The sequence below is a fragment of the Alexandromys fortis genome, unplaced genomic scaffold (assembly GCF_014885135.2).
Source record: "Alexandromys fortis isolate MF-2015 unplaced genomic scaffold, M_Fortis_MF-2015_v1.1 scaffold_236, whole genome shotgun sequence".
NCBI classification, from domain to species: Eukaryota; Metazoa; Chordata; class Mammalia; order Rodentia; family Cricetidae; genus Alexandromys; species Alexandromys fortis.
In genome coordinates this window covers 263,704-287,690 of record NW_026068189.1, presented here as the reverse complement: position 1 = coordinate 287,690, position 23,987 = coordinate 263,704, and the positions used below count along the sequence as shown (strand labels likewise).

The 23,987-nt window shown below is 45.4% G+C and overlaps 1 protein-coding gene and 1 long non-coding RNA gene across 2 annotated transcripts in view; one reads left to right on the top strand and one right to left on the bottom strand.

The window, feature by feature from the left end:
• Positions 1-23,987, top strand: part of Clasp1 (cytoplasmic linker associated protein 1) — a 226,896-nt gene that overhangs the window by 69,578 nt on the left and 133,331 nt on the right. The gene's annotated exons all lie outside the window — the stretch shown is intronic.
• LOC126492810 (uncharacterized) lies at positions 20,354-22,453 on the bottom strand. Its single transcript, XR_007589684.1, has 3 exons — positions 22,351-22,453; positions 21,000-21,143; positions 20,354-20,480 (listed from the first exon to the last, which is right to left on the bottom strand). It is a non-coding gene; the product is annotated as an uncharacterized lncRNA (long non-coding RNA).

Sequence of the window (23,987 nt, the reverse complement as noted above, 5' to 3'; positions counted from 1 at the left end):
AAAAAAGCAAGCTGAATCTGACTGTTGGTTTGGATTTTACTGTACAGTGCAGGGAGTAATTCCAGAGAAGCAAGCATCCTTGTTTTCCTCAGCACACAGTGGCCGCGCAGCAGACAAGCCGGTTCTTATGGATCCTGTGACTTAGGAGTGAATGCTCTGTATCCCTCCCATCCCCACCCCCTCAGTGACAGAGTAGCCTGAGGATGGATTACAGTTGTATTGGGGTTTGCCAGGAACTGGGGAGGTGATGGGGCATGGCTATTGGTGGGATAAGTTTCTTTTTTAAATGCTGAAGTGTAATATGGAGGGCCAGGCCTGCTTGTTGTTGGGGTTTTTTGTTCCTCCTGGTGCCCCACAACTGTTTAACCCCAAAGAAAATCACACATAGGTCTCCATAAATTATAAGCTGATTGGCCCATTAGCTCTAGCCTCTCACTGGCTGATTTTCATATCTTGATTAACCCATTTTTCTGATCTATGTTAGCCATATGGCTCAGTACCTTTCTTCAGTGGGGCAGGTCACATCCTGCTGCTTTGGTGATCTGGACAGGAATGGGAGGAAATCAACTTCCTCCTTCCCAGAATTTTCCTGTTCTCATTACATCATTTCTATTTCCTGTCTGGTTTTCCCACCTATACTTCCTACCTGGCCAATCAGCATTTATTTATAACATGATTGACAGAATACAGACAATTCTCCACACCACTGAAGTATTCTAGAATTAGCAAGTGGCAGCTACACAACCGAGGCCTGTAATCTAAATTACTTGCTTAGTGGGTGGATCTTATGGCTTACATTATGTTCTTTTAAAGGGAATGTTTGAAGAGGTGTGATGATTACTTTGAGGCAAAGTCTCTCTGTGTACCTGTGACTGGCCTGGAATTTACTCTGCAGACCAGACTGACCTCAAACTCACAGGATCCGCCTGCCTCTGCCTCCCAGATGCTGGGACTAGAGAGTACACCAGCTGATGGTTAGTTTTCAGATCGGCAGTTTGGTGCAACCTAGAATCACCAGAGTTGAGGAATTGCCTGGGTTTGGTTGGCCTGTGAGCTTGTCTATAGGAGATTGTCTACATTGTTTATTGATGTCTGAGGGCCTATGGGCACCATTCCCCGGACAGATCCTGAACTATGTGAGACAGGAGAAAGCTGGATGAAAACAAAGAAACAAAGCAAGGACATGTGTGCTCTTTCTCCTCATGCTCTGACTTGATGTGATGTTGTAAGTTTCTGCCTTGATTTCCCCTTAATGATGGACTGTCACCTGGAACTGTAAGCCAAATGTCTACCTGTAGTAGGAGCGGCGGACTGCGTTCCCGCCCAGCTCCTGCACGGCTAGCTTAGCCCCGGAAATAATAACACGGAAACTGTATTCTTTTAAACACTGCTTGGCCCATTAGCTCTAGCCTCTTACTGGCTAACTCCATATCTTGATTAACTCATTTCTAATAATCTGTGTAACACCACAAGGTGGTGGCTTACCAGGAAAGATTCAGCATGTCTGACCTGGCGCTGGCTCCGTAGTGTTTCTCTGACTCTGCTTTCTTTCTCCCAGAATTCTGTTCTGTCTACTCCACCCACCTATGTTCTGACCTGTCAGGCCAAGCAGTTTCTTTATTAATTAACCACTGAAAGCAACAGATAGACAGATGACCCTCCTCCATCATTTCCCCCTTTTCTGTTTTAAACAAAAAAAGAAAGGCTTTCACTTTAACATAGTAAAATTACATATAACAAAACAGTTATCAAGCAAGAATTACAATTACAACATTTATATCTACTTTATCTTTTATCATAACTAAGGAAAACTATAACTAGCTAGCCATTCTTCAACTCCAAATCAAAGACTCCAGAAGGATATAATATTACCTAAGCAAACAAGAAGTAAGCAACTTCCAAAACTCTAGAAATGACAGAGACAACTCGCTGCCTGGACAGTCACCCAAAGTTCCTCAGTACCATTGGGGCATCCATCTTCAGCCTACAGGCCCATAGTTTCCAGCAGACATTTCCATGAAGCAGGAAATTTCAAAGGCAGTTCTGTCACTTTCTGCTGTGTCCTGCAGAATGTCTTGCAGACTCTTTCATGAATCAGGAACTCCAAAAGACCATCTCACCTTTAGGCAAGTTCAGCAGTCCTCTCTCTGAGGGTTCTCTATGCCCAGTATATGCATCAGTCCAGGCAAGAGCAGTTTCTTGCCCAAATGGCTATCAAACTCCATAAGGAGCCTCTTCAATGCCCATCTTCCTCTTGAAGTAGATTGGTGCTGCCAGGAGCAGACGTGTCTCATTGTCATGAAAAGTCCTAAGTTATTAAAACATTAAATGCTATCTTCTGTAGTCTTTGAAAGATATGAAGAATGCCTATCTGAAATGTATCTATGCACATCTAGAAAATCTAACTAACATGACTACAAGCTTGACTATTATCGATGATTATCCATTAACAACCTATATTTCCTAATTATACATTACATTTTTAAATGAACTACACAATCACAATACCTTAATCAAGATCAGAAATACATATACATATAACAAAATTGACCTTAAAATCCATACCAATGCAAATTATTCATATCTATATCATCTACCCTTTCCCCTTGAAGTTGCTTTGTCAGAGCTGTGGGAATCTTTCTGGGATAGAAACTGACACCAATGGGAGCTGTCACTGGTGAACCGAAGCTAGAACAGCCCCCGGGAGCCTTCTGTCCCAGGTCCACTTTGTATTCTTATTCTATACCCTAAAACCGCAGGTAGGGTGAGCACGCAAGAAAGATTTTACAGATGTGTGTGTGGCAGTCAGCAGGTTAAGGGCAACAACCAGTGTTTTAGCCTTTTCTCCAGGTCATTCTATTAAATAATCCTCTTGTAAAATTTAACTATTGTTTCAGGTAACAAGTGAAGTTATGCTTGTCCAAAAGCTAATACAGGCAGTGTTTTAAGTAAACCACTAAATGAATAAATAAATCAGCCAGGCATGGTAGTGTATGCCTTTTTCCCAACATTTTGGAGACAGAGACAGGAGGATCTCTGAGTTTGGGGCCAGTCTGGTCTACAGAGTGAGTTCCAGGACAGCTAGGACTACACAGAGAAACCTGTCCCCCCCCCCAAAAAAAAATGTTTTCCTGCTTTATTCTACTTCATCAATGTGTTTTGTCACAGTGACAGAGAAGGAGCTAAACAAGATGATAAAAGCCCTCTCTGGGAAGAGATTCAAGTGTAGTGGAAAGCATGGTGCAGGGTCTTCCAGCTCCTTAGTCCTCTTCAGAATAACTCACAGTGAAGTTAGTTCTTTGAGAATGCTGAATTTCACGGGCATTTATCAAAACAAATGTATTCGTTCTCCAAAGGAGAGCAGAATAGAGTATATGTAATTAGATGCCCTTTGGATAGTCTGCAGAATAGAATATACATAATTATTTTAAGGAGAGTTTATTAGATTTGCTTACATGACTCAAGGCTGAATAACCCCACAATGGTTGTCTGTGGACTGGAGAGCTGGAGGAACAATAGCTGTGCAGTCTAAAAAGCTGGACACCTCAGAATAAGAGGGCCAGTGATGCAGCCTCAGTCCAGCGCCAATGGCCTGCAGCTCCCTATAGGATTTCTGGTACATTTCCCGCCATGGCATCAGCAGAAAATGTACCCACCCAAGAAGGCTCAGCGCGTGTGTGCTTCTGCACCTTTACATCTGTGCACCAACTTTGGTGGCACTGCTTACATCAAGGTTTTCTTCTTCAGAGAGCTGGCTCATATGCTAGGCATCTGGAAATACTGTCACAGACCGTATGTGCGCTTTGCTGCTTTTCTAACATCTGTCAAGGAAGTTCTGCCTGCAGCCAAGATTCTCCATCACTGGATGAAACGAGTTTATCATTCTCACATCTGAATGTCCTTAGGAAGTTATAATCTAAGGACCCTGGTAAATTGTATTTTCCAAAGTCAGTTTGCAGAGTCTGGAGAGATGGCCCAGCAGGTAAGAACAGGTGGACATTGGTCATCAGTGACCTGTCTCACCTACCTGCAGGAATCATTTGAGTTTTCTTTCCTTTGCCCTTGTGGTCTCTGAGGTTCAGAATCAGACGCATTTCTCTGCTTGTTCTCTAAACAGTTGGGTCTGAAGCATCCATCAAAAATCTTCAAACAAAACGAAAACACCAAGCATGCGCAAATGTAGAATACGTTTTTGGGAGAAAAGGCCTTTAGGTAGGCGTTGGAGACAGCCCAGTGGGTAAGAGTTCTTGCTCTGCAAGCATTAGGACCCGAGTTAGAATCTCCTGTATTCCTAGCCCCAGGATTGGGAGGGTAGAGACAGGTGAGTCCCAAGAGCTTGGCGGTCAGTTAGCCTAGTTGGATGGTGAGTCTCCGGTTCAAGGTGATAGCTGATGGCGATGTGGTGAAGTGTGAGGCAGGGAAGACACCTGATGAGTCCTGCTGTGGCCTCTGCATGTGCATGCACACCTACACACTCAGGTATAACACACACACAGTCTTCTTTTAAATGAACATATGAGATGATGTTTCTCATGAGCAATTTATTCAAAGATGTATATGCTGTAGATTGGCTAACGGAGCAATGATATACACATTGCTATGCATAACTTTTTTCATTTTCCTTTTTTGGTGGTAAAACAATGAATTTCATAACAATTTTTTTTTACTTCTTTTATTTTTTTGAGATTATAATTATATCATTCCCTTCCCTTTCTTCCCTCCAGACCTTCCCATGTCCTCTTCTTTGTTCTCTTTCATTAATTGCTGTAGCATGCATATGTGTATGTACACACATACAACACACACACACACACATATATATACATATATATTGCTGACTGTAGTAAGCTCACTGTGTGTAATTATTTGGATGTATGTCTTCAGACTGATTATTTGTTATCGGATAACCAATTGGCTTGCTGTGCCCTGAAGAAGACTGTACCTCCTCCTCTCAGTACTCTTCAGTTGCTTGTAGCTCTTTGTGCAAGGCTGGTGCTTTGTGGGCTTTCTCCCATCCAGTCTAGTAGTATTATTACAATATTGCTGCTGCTCCTGGCCTGCTCATGTTCAGGCAGTCATGCTGGTGAGACTTTATGGTGTAGCTTCTGACATTCCTGGGAGACACAATGTTCCAGCAAATTCCCTGGTCCTCTGGCCCTTAAAGTGTTTCCAGCCCCTCTTCTGCCATGCTCCCTGAGCCTTTGGTGCAGGAAAGTTTGGTCGACATATCTATTGGGAGTGGGTTTACAGTTCTGTATTTTGATTGGCTGTGGTTTTTGTAATGGTCTCTGTCTGTTGCAAAAAGAAGTTTCCTTGTTGAGGGCTGAGAACTAACTTATGTGTGGGTATGTGAACAAATGTTTAGAATGCAGTTAGAATTACGCTGGTTTAGTAAGGGGGTGGTTGTAGGTTCTCCTTCAAGATTCGTGACCTCACTAGCCCTGAGCAGTTGGCTAGGTTTCAAACATCAGGCCTGATTTCCCTTTTCTTAGCGGTTTTTGGGAGTACAGAACATTGCTGTAATTGTAGTCCCCATGTTCACTTCTGAGTTTTTAGACAGGGGTTCTTTGCTGTAACCCTGGCTGTCCTGGAACTTGGTCTCTAGACCAGGTTAGTGTCAAGCTCAGAGATGTGCTTGCGAGATGTGCTGGGATTAAAGGTGTGTGCCACCACGCCCAGTTGCTGTTGTTTATCTTGACCATATTCCCTCTTTGTGATTAAATATCTGCAAGAAGCAGTGTCTACTGTGGCTTACAACTCAAAGGATACATAGTCCGTTGTGTGGGGCATGGCGGCGGTAGTGCAGTGTGTCAGAGCTGCTGTGGTCTATTAGAGGAGGAAGCCGCTTGTTCGTCCTGGTTGCCCAGAACCAAAATAACCACACAGAAATTAAAACTCTGCTTGTTCCCTTAGCTCTAGCTTCTTATTGGCTAACTCTTACATATTAATTTAACCCATTTCTATTAATCTGTGTATCGCCACGTGGCTGTGGCTTGCCGGCTAAAGTTCCCAGCGTCTATCTCCAGCAGTTCTATGGCTTCTCTCTGACTCCGCCTTCTTTCTCCCAGCATACAGCCCTGCCTAGTTCTGTTATTCCCTGCTATAGGCTCAAAGTAGTTCTTTATTCATTAACCCATAAAAGCAACACACAGACAGAAGGGCCTCCCACACTAGTGGTTTGCTTATATTTCAGTGAACTAGGAAGGAGGAGGAAAAGGGAGATGGACTAGAAAGAGAGGCAAGGCCCTAGCATTTAAGGCCCGCCTATCAGAAACCCATTTCCTCTAGCTAGGCCTCCCTCCTAAAGGCTTTGCACCCTCCACACAGCCCCACCAGGTGGGGACCAAGTGTTGAACGCTTGTGGAGACATTTTTACATCCCAATCATAACATCTTTCTACTAAAAAACAGTTTTACGAGATTTGTTTTTATTTTGTGCGTATGAGTTTTTGCCTGCATGTGTGTGTACCACATGTGTACCTGGTGCCCTTGGAGGTCAGAAGAGGTCATTGGATTGCCACTAATTGGGGTTATGGATGATTGTGAACTGCATGTGGATGTTGATCAAACCCAGGTCCCTTGCAAGAGCAGTAGGTGCTGTTAACCCCCGAACCATCATCTCTGCTACTGAAATTCAGGGTCCTTTCTTCCTGCCTGTCAACACTCCTCGCTGCCGGGGACCCCATGCTGCTCTGTGAAGTCTCACTGTTTGGTGGCCTACGCTGTGGCCACAGTGACAGTGACTCATGGGACCGATGCTCGAGGCTTTGTGTTTCTGTATTTGTCTGCTACGTCTGTTAGATTAGATTCGTCTGTACTTACAGGAGTGCAAATTATCATGTATAGGTATAGGTTATAATACAGAGGGTTTTTGTAGAAATGATTACACATAATAGGAGAAAATGAATGTATACGTGAAGAAAAATATGATTGCTTTTGTTTCAACTTTAGTGACTGTAAAGTGACTGTAATGTTTTGGGCCGAACAGTGCAATAGCATCATCTAACAGATGTCTGAAAGAGCGGAGACCTGGTGGTTCAGCACACAGTCCTGGTATTCCTAGGGTACTCTCAATTGTCGTTAAGTTCCCTGAAGGCTGGGTGTGTCCCCTTAACTCACTGTCACTTTGTTTGCACAGTCAGGATTGGAGATGTAGCTCAGTGCTTGCTTGTCAAGCCTGTGCAAAGCTTAGGTTCTGTCCCAAGATTTGGGTAGGGGAAGAGGTATGGGAAGTAAACTCTGCAGAGGGATTGCAGTCATTTCTGGGTAAGAGGACAACTTGCAGGTTCTTTCTTTTCATTATGTGGTTCCCTGGGATTGAACTCAGGTTATCAGGCTTGGCAGCAAGCTCCTATATTTGCTGAGCCATCTTGCCATGCCTGGCCTTTTTTCTTTTTCTTTTTCTTTTTCTTTTCATTAAACAAACACTTAAGGACTCTTTTATTGCCACTAATCTCATTATCCTTTGGTTTTTTTTTAAGATTTATTTATTTATTATGTATACAACATTCTGCCTCCATGTATGCCTGCATGCCAGAGGAAGGCACCAAATCTCACTACAGATGGTTGTGAGCCACCATGTGGCTGCTGGGAATTGAACTCAGAACCTCTGGAAGAGCAACCAATGCTCTTAACCACTGAGCCATCTCTCCAGCCCCCTTTTTTATTTTCCAATGGGTGGAATGAAGATGGTGAGATGACCTCTTTGGTCATGATTAGCCTTAAGGCATAACCACCCATAGTAAAATTCTCAGGTTAATTTCTATGCCTCACATGGTCTTTCCCCTCAACATACACGGACGGCCCGATTAGCAATATGCTCCTTTTCCTAAGGAATCTGTAGTCTCTTGCTGTTTTAGGAGTGTGTACCTATTTGAAGATAGCAGAAGAACATAAAGAAAATGCGACCTGTTAATTCCTTCAAGCCTCCCTTCCTTTCTGTCCAGCCTGTCTCTCACACAGCACTCCTGTCTGGCTTGGTAAAGAGTTTCCAGCTAGTGTTGCACTAGGCCAAGTAGGCTCTTCAGTGCACTTGGCCATGCATCCCCTGGAGTCGCAGGAGCCTCAAGGGCTCTGCTGTCTAGAGACCAATGCCCAAATACCCAACGCCTCTTCAGGTTTCCTCCCAGGGTTCCTCCCACACTTGCCGTTCCTTGCTGTGTCCCCACATCCCCTTCATGCTGGGACAGACTCAGCAGACTCCTTTCCCAGCAGTTGCTCTTTTGGCCGTGGGGACTGGAACTTCTTTAGCTCTGTTGAACTCTTTCTTGTGTCTAACAGTGGTTATGTGCTCTGGCTCCTGAGGAGTCTGGGCTCTCCCTTATTGAAAGAGCTGGTCCTTCTTCCCCTTAGCCACAGTTCACTTCGCCAGACCATGCTTGTCTTAAATTATGGCCTCTTGCTTATTTGTCAACTATATTGCCCATGCTTTGCAGATGAAGACTTCCTTTTTATTTGTTCTTGGGTTTCTAAACCCCTTTCCTGTCCAGAAGGATCCAGTGCTTTTATAACTGCACAGTTATATTTGGCCGGTTATTAAGTGTCTCTTGCTTGCTTTTGTTTGAGGTGGCTGTTTTATCTCTTTCTTTAATTTGCTTTTTTCTAGAAAAACAAAAACAAAAGCAAAAAATGGTGGCACACACCTTTAATCCCAGGACTCAGGAGGCAGAGGCAGCCCAGTCTCTGTGAGTTTGCAGCCAGCCTCCTCTACAGAGTGAGTTCCAGGATACCCAGGTTACAAAAAGAAACACTGTCTCAAAAAATAAAACAAACGTAAAAACAGCAACAACCCTCACTCTATACCAAGATTCCCTTTTAAGTTAAAAACACTCTCCCCTTTGAATGTGCCCTAAAACCCTATACTGGTATGAACAGGACGGCTGTGCCCTAAAGCCCTGTACTGTTATGAACAGGACCGCTGTGAAATGAATTGGTAGAAATGCTGCCTGCTGGAAAGTGCTTTCTTGGTGATGAAGCTGGATGAGGGTCTGACCATGAACATCATCCTGTCTAACGAATCTGTAAGGTGGGTACTGGTTGGCTGATAACTACATTGACATCAGCTTCCTGTCTAACAGATCTGGAAGATAGGAACTGGTTGGCTGATAACACTACCTTGACACCCATAGAATAGGTGCTTTGCATTCCTGTGATAAAGACACCAAAAGCAACTTGGGGGGAGAGGGTTCTTTTAATTTATATATCCCAAGTCACAGTTCATTGAAATAGGCCAAAGCAGGAACTCAGGCAGGCCTGTAGCAAAAGCCATGAGGAATGTTTCTTACTGGCTTGCTCGGTTTGCTTTCTCATACACCCCAGGATCACCTGCCCAGAGATGGCACTGCCTACAGTAGGCTGGGCCCTCCTACACCAGCCAATCAAGAAAATACCCTATAGGCTCATCTGCAGGCCAGACTGATGGGGGCGTTTTCTCAGTAGGGATTCCTCCTCCTTGAATGACCCCACCTTGTGTCAAATTGACAAAAAACTAACCAGAGTAACACCCATCCTAAACGTTGTTAAGAATTGAAGATTATTTAATTGTTGCAAATGTGGTATCTAGTTTGATTGTCAACCTGATAGAGTAGAATCAATCACCCAGGAAGAGATCAGGAGACAGCAGTGAACCTGTTACTTGACTAGCACCAAAGAATCTCTGCTAAAGTTGTATTATGACTATTCAAGAATGCTTTGTTATTTTGTTTGTTTAGAATCCAGCCTGCTCCTTTTCTGAAATTAAAGATATTTGAGTTTTCTAAGGAAATTTCTCTTGATAGTGTTATCCCAGAGTATGGCAGGAGGCTCTGAAGGCCACCTGCCATCCTTCTTAGCTGCTCTGGTCCTGATTGTCTCCAGGGATACAGGAGGAAGGAGCTTGGCTCTCCTGACCTCTCAGCTGAGGGCTGACATTCTGAATTGCGAGGAGCCGTAGCTAATGGGCTGTGTGAGCTACTGTTTTTTTGGGGGTGGGTGGGGTGGAGGGGTACTGCATACCAGTACAAGTCCTCTGGACATGCAGTTAAATCCTGCTGTTCTGTGGTGAGCCTTTTACTCTCTTGACTTGCCCCCAAATTGTTATTAGTCAGAAAAAGTTTCTAAACTGCATTAGATAGATGAGACACTTAAAGTCCTTCCTTCCCTTTGGGTTACTCCCTTCGGGTGTTAAAGTATGCAAGTCTTACAAACTCGGCACTCAGCCCAGACTTTACAAGCTGTGCATCATCCTCTGGAAGAACAGAAGTGGCCACATGGGTGTGTGTGTGTGTGTGTGGGGAGACTGCTGTGGGACAGTCTTTCTGTATGCTGTGAATATGTGTTGCTCTCATTGGTTGATAAATAAAGCTGTTTTGGCCTATGGCAAGGCAGGATAGAACCAGGTGGGAAATCCAAGTAGAGATACAGGAGAAGGGTCTGTGAGATGCCAGCCAACTGCTGAGGAAGCAAGACATGTAGAAAATGAGGCAACAAGCCATGAACTACATGGTAAAGCATAGATAAGAAATATGGGTTCATTTAAATGTAAAAGCTAGCTAGTAGTAAGCCTGAGCCACCGGCCAAACATTTATAAGTAATATTAAGCCTCTGAATGGTTATTCGGGAACTGGAGGGTGGGAGAGAAACCTCTGATTGCAAAAGATAGCTTCCTGGTCAAGTTACACCTCTAAATCCTAGCATGTATGGGACTTGAAAGTTATTTCTGTTCTTTCTTTACACTTCTCCTTCCCGCTTTCTCCTGGATTTCTCTAGAGATCTAAGATGGATATAGGTGAGGTGAGTTAAGATGTATTCACCCATCTTAAAATTTTTATTTTTTTGAAAAAAGGCATTTAGATGGTTTAGGAAAGAAAAAAACTATTTCTTGTTTTGAGAACAGATGCGACTTACACACATCTCTCTGTGTTAAATATTATAGCTAAGTAGTTAGAGTGTGGCAGGAACAGAATGCCTGGGCCCAGAACTTTCTGGCATTGATGGAGCTGGAGCTAGACCTTAAAGGTAGGCAAGCTTTTGGCAGGAGAAAGTGGGCATTTCAGAGGCCCGAGCAAAGCATGGCAGCTAGACTGGGCTGGGAAGGCCAAGGTTTCTGGAGGAGAGTGGAACCTAGGGCTTCGTTTTGCCCAGGGTGAGAGGAGTGCTGAGTTAGGAGAGTGCTCCCACACTGTAGTGCTCAGATACTTACTCCGTGAGTGCAGGGAATGCTCATCAAATGGTTCTTAGGCGCCAGGCTGTGCTCCGGTTTCCTGCAAGTTATTTAATGTCACTGTCAACTGACTGGCTAGCTTTTATTGCGTTCCCTGTTAATGCATGAGTTGGGGAGTGACATGTGAAATGGGACTATTTGTGATCAAAACCCAAAATGCTCTCTGAGCTTTTCTTCCTAGAAAGATAGGGTGGTGCTGGATCCAAAGGACATGAGTGCCACACAGAGTGTAGCTAAGCTGGGTCTCAAGCAGGCTGCAAGGGGTCCTTGGCGACACTGTAGCAGTTTCTAGGGTGTTTCAAGTTGTCCTTTGAAAGTTAAGGAACTATGTGGTCTCCAGCATGATATCACTGTTTCAGAAAACATTCTAGTGAGGTGAAATATGGTTCTCATCATCAATATGGCCATCGCCATTTAAAACCAGACTTAAACAGTCTGTGCATATGGGTACAGATGTAGTTTTTCATCTTAGGCTGGGCTGTGTCTGAGTGTGGTGGGCTCTTGGGGGCTTTGCATTTGCTTGACCGAAATCATCCTTAACTTCAGACAGCTGAAGTGCTAGGCCAGTAAGTGAGGAATTCTTAGTTCTCAGTCCTAGATCTACCCAAACCAGCTTTACAGGGCACCATCTCCACCATGTGCTTCCATTTTACAAACTGGTGGTATTTGTTTGGTTTTCATGGCGGGGGACAGAGGTCCACTTTAGTGGTTTCATTTTTCTTTTCTTTTTTCTTTCTTTCTTTTTTTTTTTTTTTTTTTGGAGACAGGGTTTTTTGTGTAGCCCTGGCGCCAACCTGGAACTCACTCTGTGTACACCAGGTTGACCTTGAATATAGAGGTCTGCCTGCCTCTGCCTCCTGAGTGCTGGGATTAAAGGTGTGTGCCACCACCTGACTTTTATTAAATTGTATGTGCTTTATCTAAGTGTATGTTTATGTGCCATGTACAGGCCTGGTGCTCATGGTGTTGGATCCCCTGGAACTGAAGTTAAGGATGGTTGTGAGCCAGTATGTGCTTGTTGGGAACTGAACCTGTGTTCTCTGCAAGTGCAACATGTGCTCTTAGCTGAGCCATGTCTTCAGCCCCGTGTTTGGGTTTTTTGTTTTATTTTTATTATTTTTTATTTTTATGGGCAGCCAAACTCAGATCTTCACGCTTGTGTGGTGAGCACTGTACTGACCGAGTTGTCTTCTGAACATTAATGATTTTAAACCTGAGCATACTCAGCCCGCCATACCTGCAGGTCCCACACTTTCAGAGGCAGCCAAGCCTGAGATGGAAAACTATATCTGTACCCACATGTACAGACTTGTTTCTTTGTTACAGTTCCCTAACCTGTATAACTTACATATCATGCACATTGTAGCAGGTATGATAAGTAAGATAGTTGTAGGTAGAAGTTTCTTGTTCTGATTACCTGTTCCTAAATTACCACTCTGAGGCTTATATTAATTGTAAATACTTGGTCAATAGCTCAGGTTTATTACTAACTAGCTCTTAGATTTTAAGTTAACCCATATTCCTATTTACACTCTCTTTTGTGGTACCTTTATTAGCATGGTACGTTCATGCCCTTCTTCCTCTGCATCTGGCTGGAGACTCCTGACTCTGCCCTTTTCCTTCCCATCATCCTTAGTTTGGTTACCCCACCTATACTTCCTGCTTGGCTACAGGCCAATGAGTGTTTTATTAAACCAATTCCAGTGACAGATCTTTACAGTGTACAAGAAGAGGATTGTTTCACAGCAGACAAGTGGTTAAAGTATATGAGAGGCAGTGACCAGGTTATATGCAGATGCTATTGTGTTTTGGTTTTCATTTCTTTTACAACTATTTTTATTGGAGGCTGGAGAGTTGCTTTAGTGGTTAAGAACACTCGTTGCTCTTGCTGAGGACCCACATGGTGGCCCATAGCTCCAGTTCCAGGTGACCAGATGTGGCTTCTGATTTCCACAGCCACTGAGACTGCATGTGCGTCACAAGTGTACACGCAGGTGAAACACTCAATACACATAACATAAACAAACCTCACTATAAATGCAATCATCTTTATTCATTTTATGCATGTGTGTGCATGCGTGGTCCACACCATGGAATGACACACGTGTGAACATTGGAGGGTACCTTGTGAGAGTTGGTTCTCTCCTTCTACTACATAGGTCTTGGGGATCAAATTTGGATTGTCATTCTTGATGGCAAGGCCATTTTTTTTGTTTTTCTGAGACAAAGTTTTATCCTATAACCATGATGGCCTGGAAATGGCTGTATGGCCCAAACTGTTCTGGAGTTTGAGGCAGTTCTGCTTCAGCCTATGGAGTTGGGCCAGGCTGTTGTGACATTTTATCCCAGGGACCTGAGTCTTTGTGTATTGAGGAGTTTTCATGGATGCAGAAGGATGTCTGTATAGAGCACCAGGAAGCTTACAGTGGGAAATAACTGTGTTGTTATGAAGCCGTGCTGAGTTAAAAAGTGAGCATTCGTGCTGTGCACCAGTCACGTGACTTCATAACAGCAGACCCAGACACCCCTGAGGCCCCACCAGCAATCCCGCACCCACTTCATTTCCTTCTTGCACACTACAGTCTCCACTCCCCAGCCCCGCCCTTACGGTTTATTGACTGCTCTCATTAAAGCTTTCTGGTAGCTTGGATTACAGCCATGGAATGTAAGAAGGGCGCTGGAGGTCCATTAATAGGATCAGCAGCTGTCAATCTCAGAGGGAGTCTGGGTCAGAGCCCAGAGCCCGCTGTCCCTTCCTTGTTGTCAGCCTTCTTTGAGATAGCCTCCATGTGCTTTTTGAGCATTTTCTCCTCAGAAAAGAGAAAAGAACAGATTCCAAATTTTTGGTTAGTGACTCCACTGAAGGTGACTTTGGACAGACAAACTGACCCAAACCAGGGTAGGACTTAGAAGAAGTTGTGGACTCTTGTTCCTTACAGTAAGTATATTCTGAGTCTCAGAGTTGCATTGGCCTCTAGACTGGGCTGCAGATACGGTCATGCCTAGTGATCTTTGAGTTATTGTACCAGTAATGGCCAGAGTTGGCGCATCCTGCTGAGAAAAGCCCTGGGCTCACAGCATGGAGTGTCAGCTGCTGCTGCCTCTCTCAGTGCGGTGACAGTCCTCCTCTGCCAAGGGAGGGATGGGCATGGAAGGTCACAGCAAGTTCAATGGGAAAGTAGCTTCAGGCAGGGCTGTGGCTTACTGTGCATATGAAGGCGCTTGTTCAAAGCTCGTTTAGAGACAGCTCATTTTGGCTTTTTTTTAAGTGTATTTTCTAGGGGACATAGCTGCTGCAGAGAGTTGTAATTATCTCCTGGAGTAGCAAGGTAGGCACCCTGGTAGGAACAGCAGGCAGGTTGCAAGGACTGAAGAACCTGGTCACAGCAACTGCTCATCCTCCATCATCGCTTGGGAATATGGAGCAGAGTAAGACATATGGTTTAGTCCTAGAGACTCATGTCTAGTGAGACTGTGCTCACCTTGCCCATGGAAGTCTTTATGCATTCTTCTTATCCTGGTATGGCCGAGCTCTCTCTTGATCTGCAGACCTGCAGGTGTGGACGCTAAGTTCTTTGTGATGGAGGCAAACTTGTGAGTCCTCACCACAGATGATCCTGAAGTCTAGAGCTGCCCACCTGGCTTCTTCATGACCATAGGCTTCCTCTTCTGCCTTCCCCACCTGTTAGATCAGAAGACAGCTTGCAAGAGTATAATCGGACATTTCCTGTGCCTACTACCTGGTCCCCAGTAACCGACTCAGAGGCTGAATGTGATTTATAAATGCTCGGCCGATAGCTCAGGCTTGTTACTAGCTAACTTCTATTTATCCTTTGCCACATGGATTGGTATCTTCATTAGCATGGTGCATCCATCTCCTGCTCCCTTTGGATCTGGCGGTGCCCTTCTCCTTCCCATCATCTTCAGCTTTGTCACCCTGCTACTCCTGCCTGGCTATTGACCAATAAGCGTTTTATTACATCAATTCATGTGACAAATCTTTACAGGGTGCAAGAGATTTATTCCACAGCACAAGAGTCAGCTCTGTCTTTCCACTGTGTGGGTTTCTGGGTTTGAACTCAAATTGTCAGACTTGGCAGCAAGTGCTTTTACTCCGGAGCCTTCTAGTCAGCCCATCAGACAGTTTCTGTGCTTTGCAGCCTCTGTCTGTCCGCATTCTCTCACTTATCATGGCCTGCCTGTCCTTGTCCCGAGGGGGCCTGCTGAAGCCTGGAGGGTATTTTTAGCACCTAGCGTATCAGATTCTGACTTGTGTCTTCCCTCACTTCTTTTCTGGGGCTGAGTCTAGGGAAGGAGTAGTCATTGCTGGCTACCTGCTGGTGACCTCCCTGCCTCCTCAGTCCTCCAGGATGTTTGCAGGGTGATCTAAGGTGCTGCCATCCCTTTAATGACCACTGGGAAAAAGGCTGATAAAAATGTCTTCTAGACTTCTTGTCTTTAGTTTTGCCACCCTGGTTACAGTGTCATGGAAAGCGTTGGACTTTGGAGCCTTGCTCAGATGTGGAGCACGTGGCAAAGCTGTCGCTAAAACAGGGAAATGTCCAAAGCCCTCCTGCCTTTCAGAACTGTGGCCCACAGGCTGTGCGTGGTATGTGTTGCTGAGGACAGCCATGAGCATGGCCCAACACAAAATTGTAAATTTATTTACAGCATCATGAGATCTTCGTGTGTGTGTTTCTGTTTCTCAAACATGAACTTTGTAAATGATAACATCTTGTGGTGCCAAGAGGCTGTTCTTGCCTGGCCTTGAGGCCTCAGTAATCCTCCTGTGGTTCTGAATTAGGTTGCAGCAGCTATGGAAATCAAGCCTGTGTGCATTCATACATGAGATGGATTGCCAGTCCTGGGCCAGGGTCTCAGGCAGGATACACTCTTCTCTAAAGCCACGCTTTACCAAACAGGATGAGTAAATGTTAAATGTTCTCTTGAATTTGCTTTTCATCGCTGCTTAGGCTGCACAGTTATTTCATTTAAAGTAATTATATTATGACTCTTTAAGCATTTAATCAATTGTGTATGTGGTGTGTATGTACATACCTATACATGGCAAAGGGCATGATTGAAAGTGAGAGGCAAGCCTCTGGGATCAGTTCTCTCTCCATCCACCACGTGGGCCCTGGGTATTGAGCTCAAGTTCTCAAGCTTGGTAGCAGTCCCTTTCTTGCTGAGCCATCCCACCTGCCAGTGAGCTCTACTCTCCACCTCTTACCCACTCTTTGCTCATCTTTCCTAAAGGTGGTCCCACTTGGCAGTACTTTTTACATTTGAAATCATGGCCAGATAGGAGTAGGAGCAAGCAGAAAAGAAGCTGGCTAGCACTAGACAGATTACCCTGAGGACACCATGGGGCAGTCAGGTGGCAGCTTACTCGATCTTGGGGTATGATGATTGCAGGTCAGGGAAGCCAGGGAGAAGGGAAGACCAATTCCTGATGGTGGAGCTTCCATTAGAGAAGAACACTTGTACTTGGTCCTGGAAGGGATTGGTTGGTTGATTGAGTGGAGGAGGCACTCAGGGGAAGTGGGAAGCCAAGTGGGGAAAGGGCAGTGCTGTAGGGGAGTAGCTCGGCCTGGCCTGAGACTGCAGTGAGAGCTTAGAAAATTAGCTCAGGGCTGGTTTGGTGGTTCAGCAGCTAAGGTGCTTGCTGCCAGCCCGACAACCTGGGTGAGTTCCAATCCCTGGCCCCACACGGTGGAGGGAGAGAACCAGCTCCTCACAAATTGTCCTCTGAACGTAACACCTTGCGATAAGTGTATAAATGTAATAAAATTAAAAAGACAAAGTTCTGCCAATGTATTGACATTCCACAGGTAGAAGAGATGTGAAATGAATCTAGAACTACTTGGTTGAGAGAAAAAGGAGCTGAGGCCTAAAGAGACAGTTAACTTCCTTTCCAAATGCTGTAGCACAAAGCCTGACAAAGGAGGGGATTTTCTGAACCCGCAGTGACACTGGCATTGACAGAGAAGACTTAGAAACCAACACCTGTGTGAACCAGACCCCAGGGTAAAGTGCAGTGTAAGTGAAATTTGTCTAGTGTGTTTCTTTGCTTAGCGTGATCCACATAAATAATAGAAGAGTTTGGGACAGCTCCAGTGTAGAAAACTTTCCACATTATATTGATCTGAAAATGTTCAGGGAAATGTTCCACTAGGCTTGTTAATAATTCTCCTCCTCCTCCTCCTATTCTTACCTTTTTTTTTTTTTTAAAAATTCTGAGACAGGGTTTCTCTGTGTAGCCCTAGCTGTTCTAGAACTCACTCTGTAGACCAGGCTGGCCTCAAACACAGAGATCCTTCTGCCTCCGCTGCCTGAATGATTAAAGGTGTGCACTAACACCCAGCTTCTTCTGTTTTTAATGTCTAGTCTCGTGTGTTGTTGGGATTGTTCTTGCTGAATGAGTGCGTGTGTGTGTGTGTGTGTGTGTGTTTGTGTGTGTGTGGATTCCTGACAAGTAGAATATAGGAAAAGGTGTGGAAGCTTGAATTGGTGAAGGATCAGACCTCCTGGGCTGTGTGCACTTTATTTCAAAATCACTCCCTTTGGGAAGAACTTTTACCTTTCAGCACGTGAGCTGGTGGGCGTTGTCAGCCCTGAGCCGCCTGCCCGCCCTGCTCCTGAGCTGAGTCCAGCCCTTTGCTGTAAGAGCTTACAGAGAAGGCGGGGACCCTAGTCTTAGGAGGACCTGATGTCTGGGCCAGAGGCTGTCTCTCTTTCACTGTGGATGTTCAGTTTATGTGAGGGACAAACATCTCATCCTGAAATAGACCACAGAACACGTCTGGTGTTAAGCTCTGTTTCTCGAAAGTTGTAGGCTTCCTAATGAAATCAGCCTGATCTTTGGCTTTGTGCCTGATACCCGCAGACTGTTGGAGATGGGCTAGTTGGAAGACTGATGGTCTTTCGTGGGAGGGAGATTGAGCATGTCCTCTAGATCTCATTGTTGTTTTTGTTTGTTTCCCTTCACACCATGGCTATATAGAGCCGGGCACCGTGGCTCCTTCACACCATGGCATAGAGCCGGGCACCGTGGCTCCTTCACCCCGTGGCATAGAGCCAGGCACTGTGGCTCCTTCACCCCATGGCATAGAGCCGGGCACCGTGGCTCCTTCACCCCTGGCATAGAGCCGGGCATGGTGTCGGAACCTGTAGTCTCGGTTGTTCAAGAGTCTGAGGTGAGAGGTGTGCCACTGTCAATTAATTTTTAATTGTCAACCAGCCAGTGATGAATGAATTCACATCCTCTTTCCAAGTCCTGGGACTTGCCCTGTTGGGCCGAGTGTTCTCGTGCCAGGAGTTGTATGAGATCTGCACTCTGTGCTGAAGTACACAGGAAGGGAAGGCGGGTCTGGAGAGAGAGGTGTGCGGTCAGTGAGTCACCTTCCTCCCTGGATCCTAATCCTGATTTCTGAGTGATCAAGGAAGATGGATTCTAGAGGTCAAATACAGAGTGCACCTTTATTGTTTTTCTTTAACTTGTATCGCGAAAAATTCGAAATATACTCTAAGTGGAGAGAATGTCATAATCTGCATATAGTTATCACCTGGTTTCATGTTAGTTTTCTTAGGATACCTGCTAGGGAAAGGTCTGCCCTGTTGTGGTAGCGATAACCATGGACCTGATGCCCTCTCAGGTGAGGATTCCCTCCTCACCCTGCGGAGAAAACCAGACAGTCTGCCTTCCTCCCTGGCAGCCGCTCCTAGAGGAGCTGAATCGATGTGTTTCAGGTTTAACACATTAAGGGCTTGGGAGAGAGCTCATTTGGGCACGCTTGAGGATCCAAGCTTGGTCCCCCAGACGCACATATACAATCCGGGTGTGGTGGTACACACGTGTAATCTCAGTGCTGGGGAGCAGGAGACAGGCGGGCGGCTGTGACTCAGTGGCCAGCTGGCCTAACCTACTCCATCAGCCTCAACCCAGTGAGAGCCCGTTGTCTTTAGGGAAGTGGACAACACTTGTCTTAGTCAGTGTTCTGTTGCTAAGAGACACCATGATCCCAGCAACTCTTATGAAGGAAAGTATTTAATTGGGGCTGGCTCACAGTTCAGAGGTTTGTCATCCTGGTGGACATGTGCTGGAGAAGGAGCTGAGAGTTCTACATCTGTGTCAGAGGCAACAGGAAGAGAGAGGTGCTGGGCCTGGCTTGAGTATTTGAAACCTCAAAGCCCACTCCAGTGATACAATTCCTCCAAACAAGGTCACAGCTACACCTCCTAACAGTGCCACTCCCTAGTGACCAAGTATTCAAATATGTGAGTGTGTGGGGCCATTCCTATTCAGACCACCACAGCGCCTGAAGAATAGTGCCTGGATTTTCCTCTGGCCACCACAGCCACAGCGGCACACACCAAGTCTTTTCAGATACTAGGAGTCCCAGTACAATCTTTCCTCCACTTTGGCAAGCTTGTGTGTACGTGTCTGTGATGTGTGGCGTATGCATGTGGGTGTGGGGTGGGTGCAAATGCAGAGACAGAGCAAGGCATTTGGTGTCCTTATTACGTTCGCCTTCCTGTTGTGTCAAATTGCACAGTTATATATGCGTGTAAGTTTCATAGTACAGACATGTGTGATGTCCAGGACGAAAAGTTGCTTTCACACTGCACACAGCCCGTGTATGGGAGGTTTGTAGAGTCATTCTCTCTGCCGTGTTCTTCAGCTTCACCTCCTGCTCAGGCTTCTTTCCATGTTAAGTATCTGCCGCTCTTGAGTGGTTCTTCAGTAGCTGCATCATAGCTTTGATAGTGAGGTGATGTTATCTGTTCTGTTCGACATATGCATGTGTGTATATATATTTAATTATTTTATTTTATTTGTTTTGTATGTGCATACACACATGAGTGCATATATGTGTGTCGGCACAAGTATTGTGGTCAGAGGACAGCTTGTTGAAGTCACATTTCCTCCTTCCACTGTGTGGGTCCTAGGGATGGAACTCAGGTTCCCACACTTGTCATCAGGCGCCGTTACCAGCTGAGTCATCTCTCTGGTACTTGTCCTGTTATATTTTAATTAACCCCTTCCTTTAAAATGATTAAAAAATTACTGTATATATTTAATTGAGCATCTAACGTGGGCAGAGTACATTTGTGATAATAAAAACCACAAAGGACTTGATACAGCATTGCTGATTGTCTGCTGGTTTTATTGCGCTGCTTCTGTGTTTTGTTGATAACTGTCTTCTCTTGAATCCACTCAGGAACAGCAGGTCAGTAAATTATTAGTGGTGATGATGATGATGATGATTCTAACTGCCTCACTGAAACAAATGCGCTGTTAGAAAACTCACTCTTTTCTGTAGCATGCAGCTCATTGACATTTGCATATTAACAGTTCTAGAAGCAACACTGTCTAACTAAAAATTACTAACTTTATTTATTTTGTGTGTTTGGATGTGCACACATGCCACAGCACAACTTGCGGAAATTCATCCTTTCTCTCTACCTTGTGGGTCCTGAGGAATTGACAGCTCGTCAGGCTCGACTCTAAGTGCCTTTACCTGCTGGGCCACCATTATCTAACCTTAAAGATCTTCATTTTCCAAGGAAGGAACTCCCTAGTCATGAGCAGCCATGAGTGCCTGGCAGTGGCGCCCGTCAGCCAGCCACATTTCGTCCCTGAGCGTTTTCTGTCGCTGTCCCAAATATTTCACGAGCTCCATCTAGCAGGTGTCCTTTTGTGCTTAGTTCACGTCACAGGCAGGTACTGTTCTCAGGCTGTTTTATTCATGTTGTGATATGAATTCAGCTTATTGCATTTCAGTATTCCCAATACTCACCGTGGAGACGTGCCGTGTTTTGTTACTCACTGTACTCGTGGGCTGACTGCTGACTGCTGTGAACAGCCGTGTTTCGAGTACTTGTGTGTTGTTTTGCAGACAAACTTTTCTCTTCTCTTGAGTGTTTCTTTAGGAGTGGAATAGCTAGGACAAAATTTCCCTGATGTTTAATGCTGGCAGATTACGAGACTGCGCCTGTCACAGTCCCACTAGCGGTCTATATGGGTTCCCGTTTTCCCATGTGCTTGCCCACGGCTGCCATCATCTCTGAGTTTTATCATCTGGATTTCCTGAGATTGTGCATTCTACTCTTTTGTCTTGGCCCACCCATGTGGGTTACAAATCTCACGAGAGATACCTAGCCCACCTCTACCAGGGTGACCTGGATCTAAAATCTTTGAGTTAACTAAGGCACAGCATTTTAGTGCTGCCTGCAGTGAAACTAGGTTGCTGATGCCTGCAGTTCAATGGATTAATTTTTCCATAGAAAATTTTTAGGGTGCACAGGCCAAATTGCAAACTTCAGTTTCTAAAGTTCAGGTCTTAGGACATCTTTGGGGGTCTATCTTGTCTTCTACCTTGTTTGAGTTTCATCATCTGAGAACTCCAGATTGCTTGGCTCCTCAGATTCTGGGAATTTTCCATTCTCTGCCTCCCTCCTGTCTTGCTCTGAGATTTTTCATAGTTTAACCTGTGAGAGCCCCAGGAGTGTGTCACCACGGCTGTCCCTTTCTTCTGGTCAGAGTGAGATGCTTCCTGGGACTTTTAGAGAACTTCCTTGACTTTCTGTAAGGTGGTGCAGCAGTGCTGTGTGCTTGATGGGGCCTTTACCAGCCAGATTAGTGGGGTCACTGGAATAGAGAACTGGGTTGTATGGACTTTTTAATCTCTTTTTTTGAAGTTACTCTATCTTGCAAATGTTCTATACTTGTACATTTGCACAGCAGTAGGTCATATGTTTCATGAGTACATGTTAGGAGTTCTAAGGACACGTGATCGGAACTGTTAGAGGCTGCTGATTTAAACTGTTAACCACATTGAGACACGAGTAGAATGCCGTAGGTCCGTCATAAACTCTGAGGAGGCCATAGGTGGAAGCCCAAGGCTGCTATTGCCAGTTCAGTGTAGACCACAGAATGGGATGAACAGGGGAGCTCCAGCCAGAGAGCTCATAGAGCCCTGACGGCCACTGTAGCTCTGTAGTCAAGGGACCGAAGGTGGCTTACCTGTCATCATTTGCCGGCAGAACTAGAGTCTGGATGTAGATCTAGTGCCGGTTTCTCACACAAGAGCCCGGCTCATCATGCCTTGGTCCTATAAGGAGTGCAGAAGCCATGGGAGAGATACTTACATGGTGAAGACATGGTGCTCAGGCCTGGGCTCTGAGTTCAGTCTTGTAACCCCACAGAGACAGAAGGAGAGGACTGAGTCCACAAAGTTGTCCTTTGTCCTCCGTGCCTGTGCCCCTCCCCCATCGTGCATAATGGAGGGAGGGGCCATGGGAGGAGTTGGAGGAAGGACGGGGGGAAGTGATGAAATTATACTTTGATGAATGAAATATGGACAGAAGGATATACGTCAGAAAGAATTCATATTTAACTTGACTTCAGATTCAAGAGAGAGAGGTTTTTCCAAGGGGACAACAAGCGAATTCATTCATCTCTTGAGTGGATTAGGTTCTAGACAATGAGTAACTAGGTGCAAATTTCTATGTTTGTGGAGCTTGTGTTCTGTTTGGAGGGAGAATCAATTTGCAAGTCACCTGAATACATTTTGCAGGACTTTGGAAAACTGTGTTTACCACAAGAGAGCAGAGCACTGTGGGAGTCTAGAAGCCAGCTTTCTGTCTAGGGTGGTGTCTGTGCAGCCTCTCAGGATTGGGTCTGTACATAGGTCTTGCTCTTCACCCCTAGTTCACTTCCTGACCCCTGAACCTGCTGCTTTCTTCAGCAGCCAGAGTCATTCCCTGGTCCATTGCCAGAAAGGCTGGAGAATTCTTTTAAGCCTAGTAATAGCTTTCACCTTAAAAAAAATTGAGATACCTAAAATTTAGCACATGTATAGTTCATTTATTCTTACAGATTTGTAGAGCTAGCACCACAATCCTGGTTTAGGACATTCTCCGTCCCCCCTAAGATCCTTTATGCCTGTTTATGGTTATTCTCCATCTGAACCACAGCCCCAGGAAACCATTTGTCTCCTTTCTGTTTCTGGAAGTTTCTCGTGAGCAGACTCATCCAGCATGCAGTCCTTGGCATTGTGTTTTTTCACTGAGCCTCATATTTCTAAGTGCCCCCGAGGTGACGTGTGTGTAGATGCGCAGTTTTGTTTATCTCGTTAGTGCTGTGACTCTTAGAACAGATTAGTGTTTTAAATCTGCCTCCATTCCTGCGTGGTGATGGGGGCCTAGCTCTTAAGCGCTGCCCTGCTGTTATGGCTGCCCCATGCCCCTTCCATGGCCTGCCTTGTTTCTCCTTGCTCACTTAAGTTTGTAGCCAGCTGTGCTGCTGGGTAGCCAGAGTCTTCGATGGCCATTGAAAGTTACATTAAGCAACATTTCCGAAATAAAAACTTCTGGTTCCCATTCGCACAATTTATTGTGTGTGTGTGTGTGTGCGTGTGCGTGTGTGTGTGTGTGTGCGCGCGCGCGCGCGCGCACGCACGTGCGTGTGTGCCTGCGTGCATGTATGTGTGCCTGCGTGCATGTATGTGTATGAGTGTGTGCACATATGCATATGGCAGCCAGATATCAACCCTCAGGTCTCATCCCTCAGAATCTGGACACCTTGTATACCTTGTTCCTTTTTTTTTGGGACAGGGTCTCTCACTGGGACCAGGTCTCACCAATGAGGCTAGGCTGACTGACCAAGGGCCCCAGTTATCTGCCTGTCTCCGCCTCTCCTGCACTAGGATAGCAAAGCTGTGCCAGCAAACCGCAGCCAGAGGGCGCTGGTGAGCAGAGACCATCGTCCTTGTGTGACAGGAGCT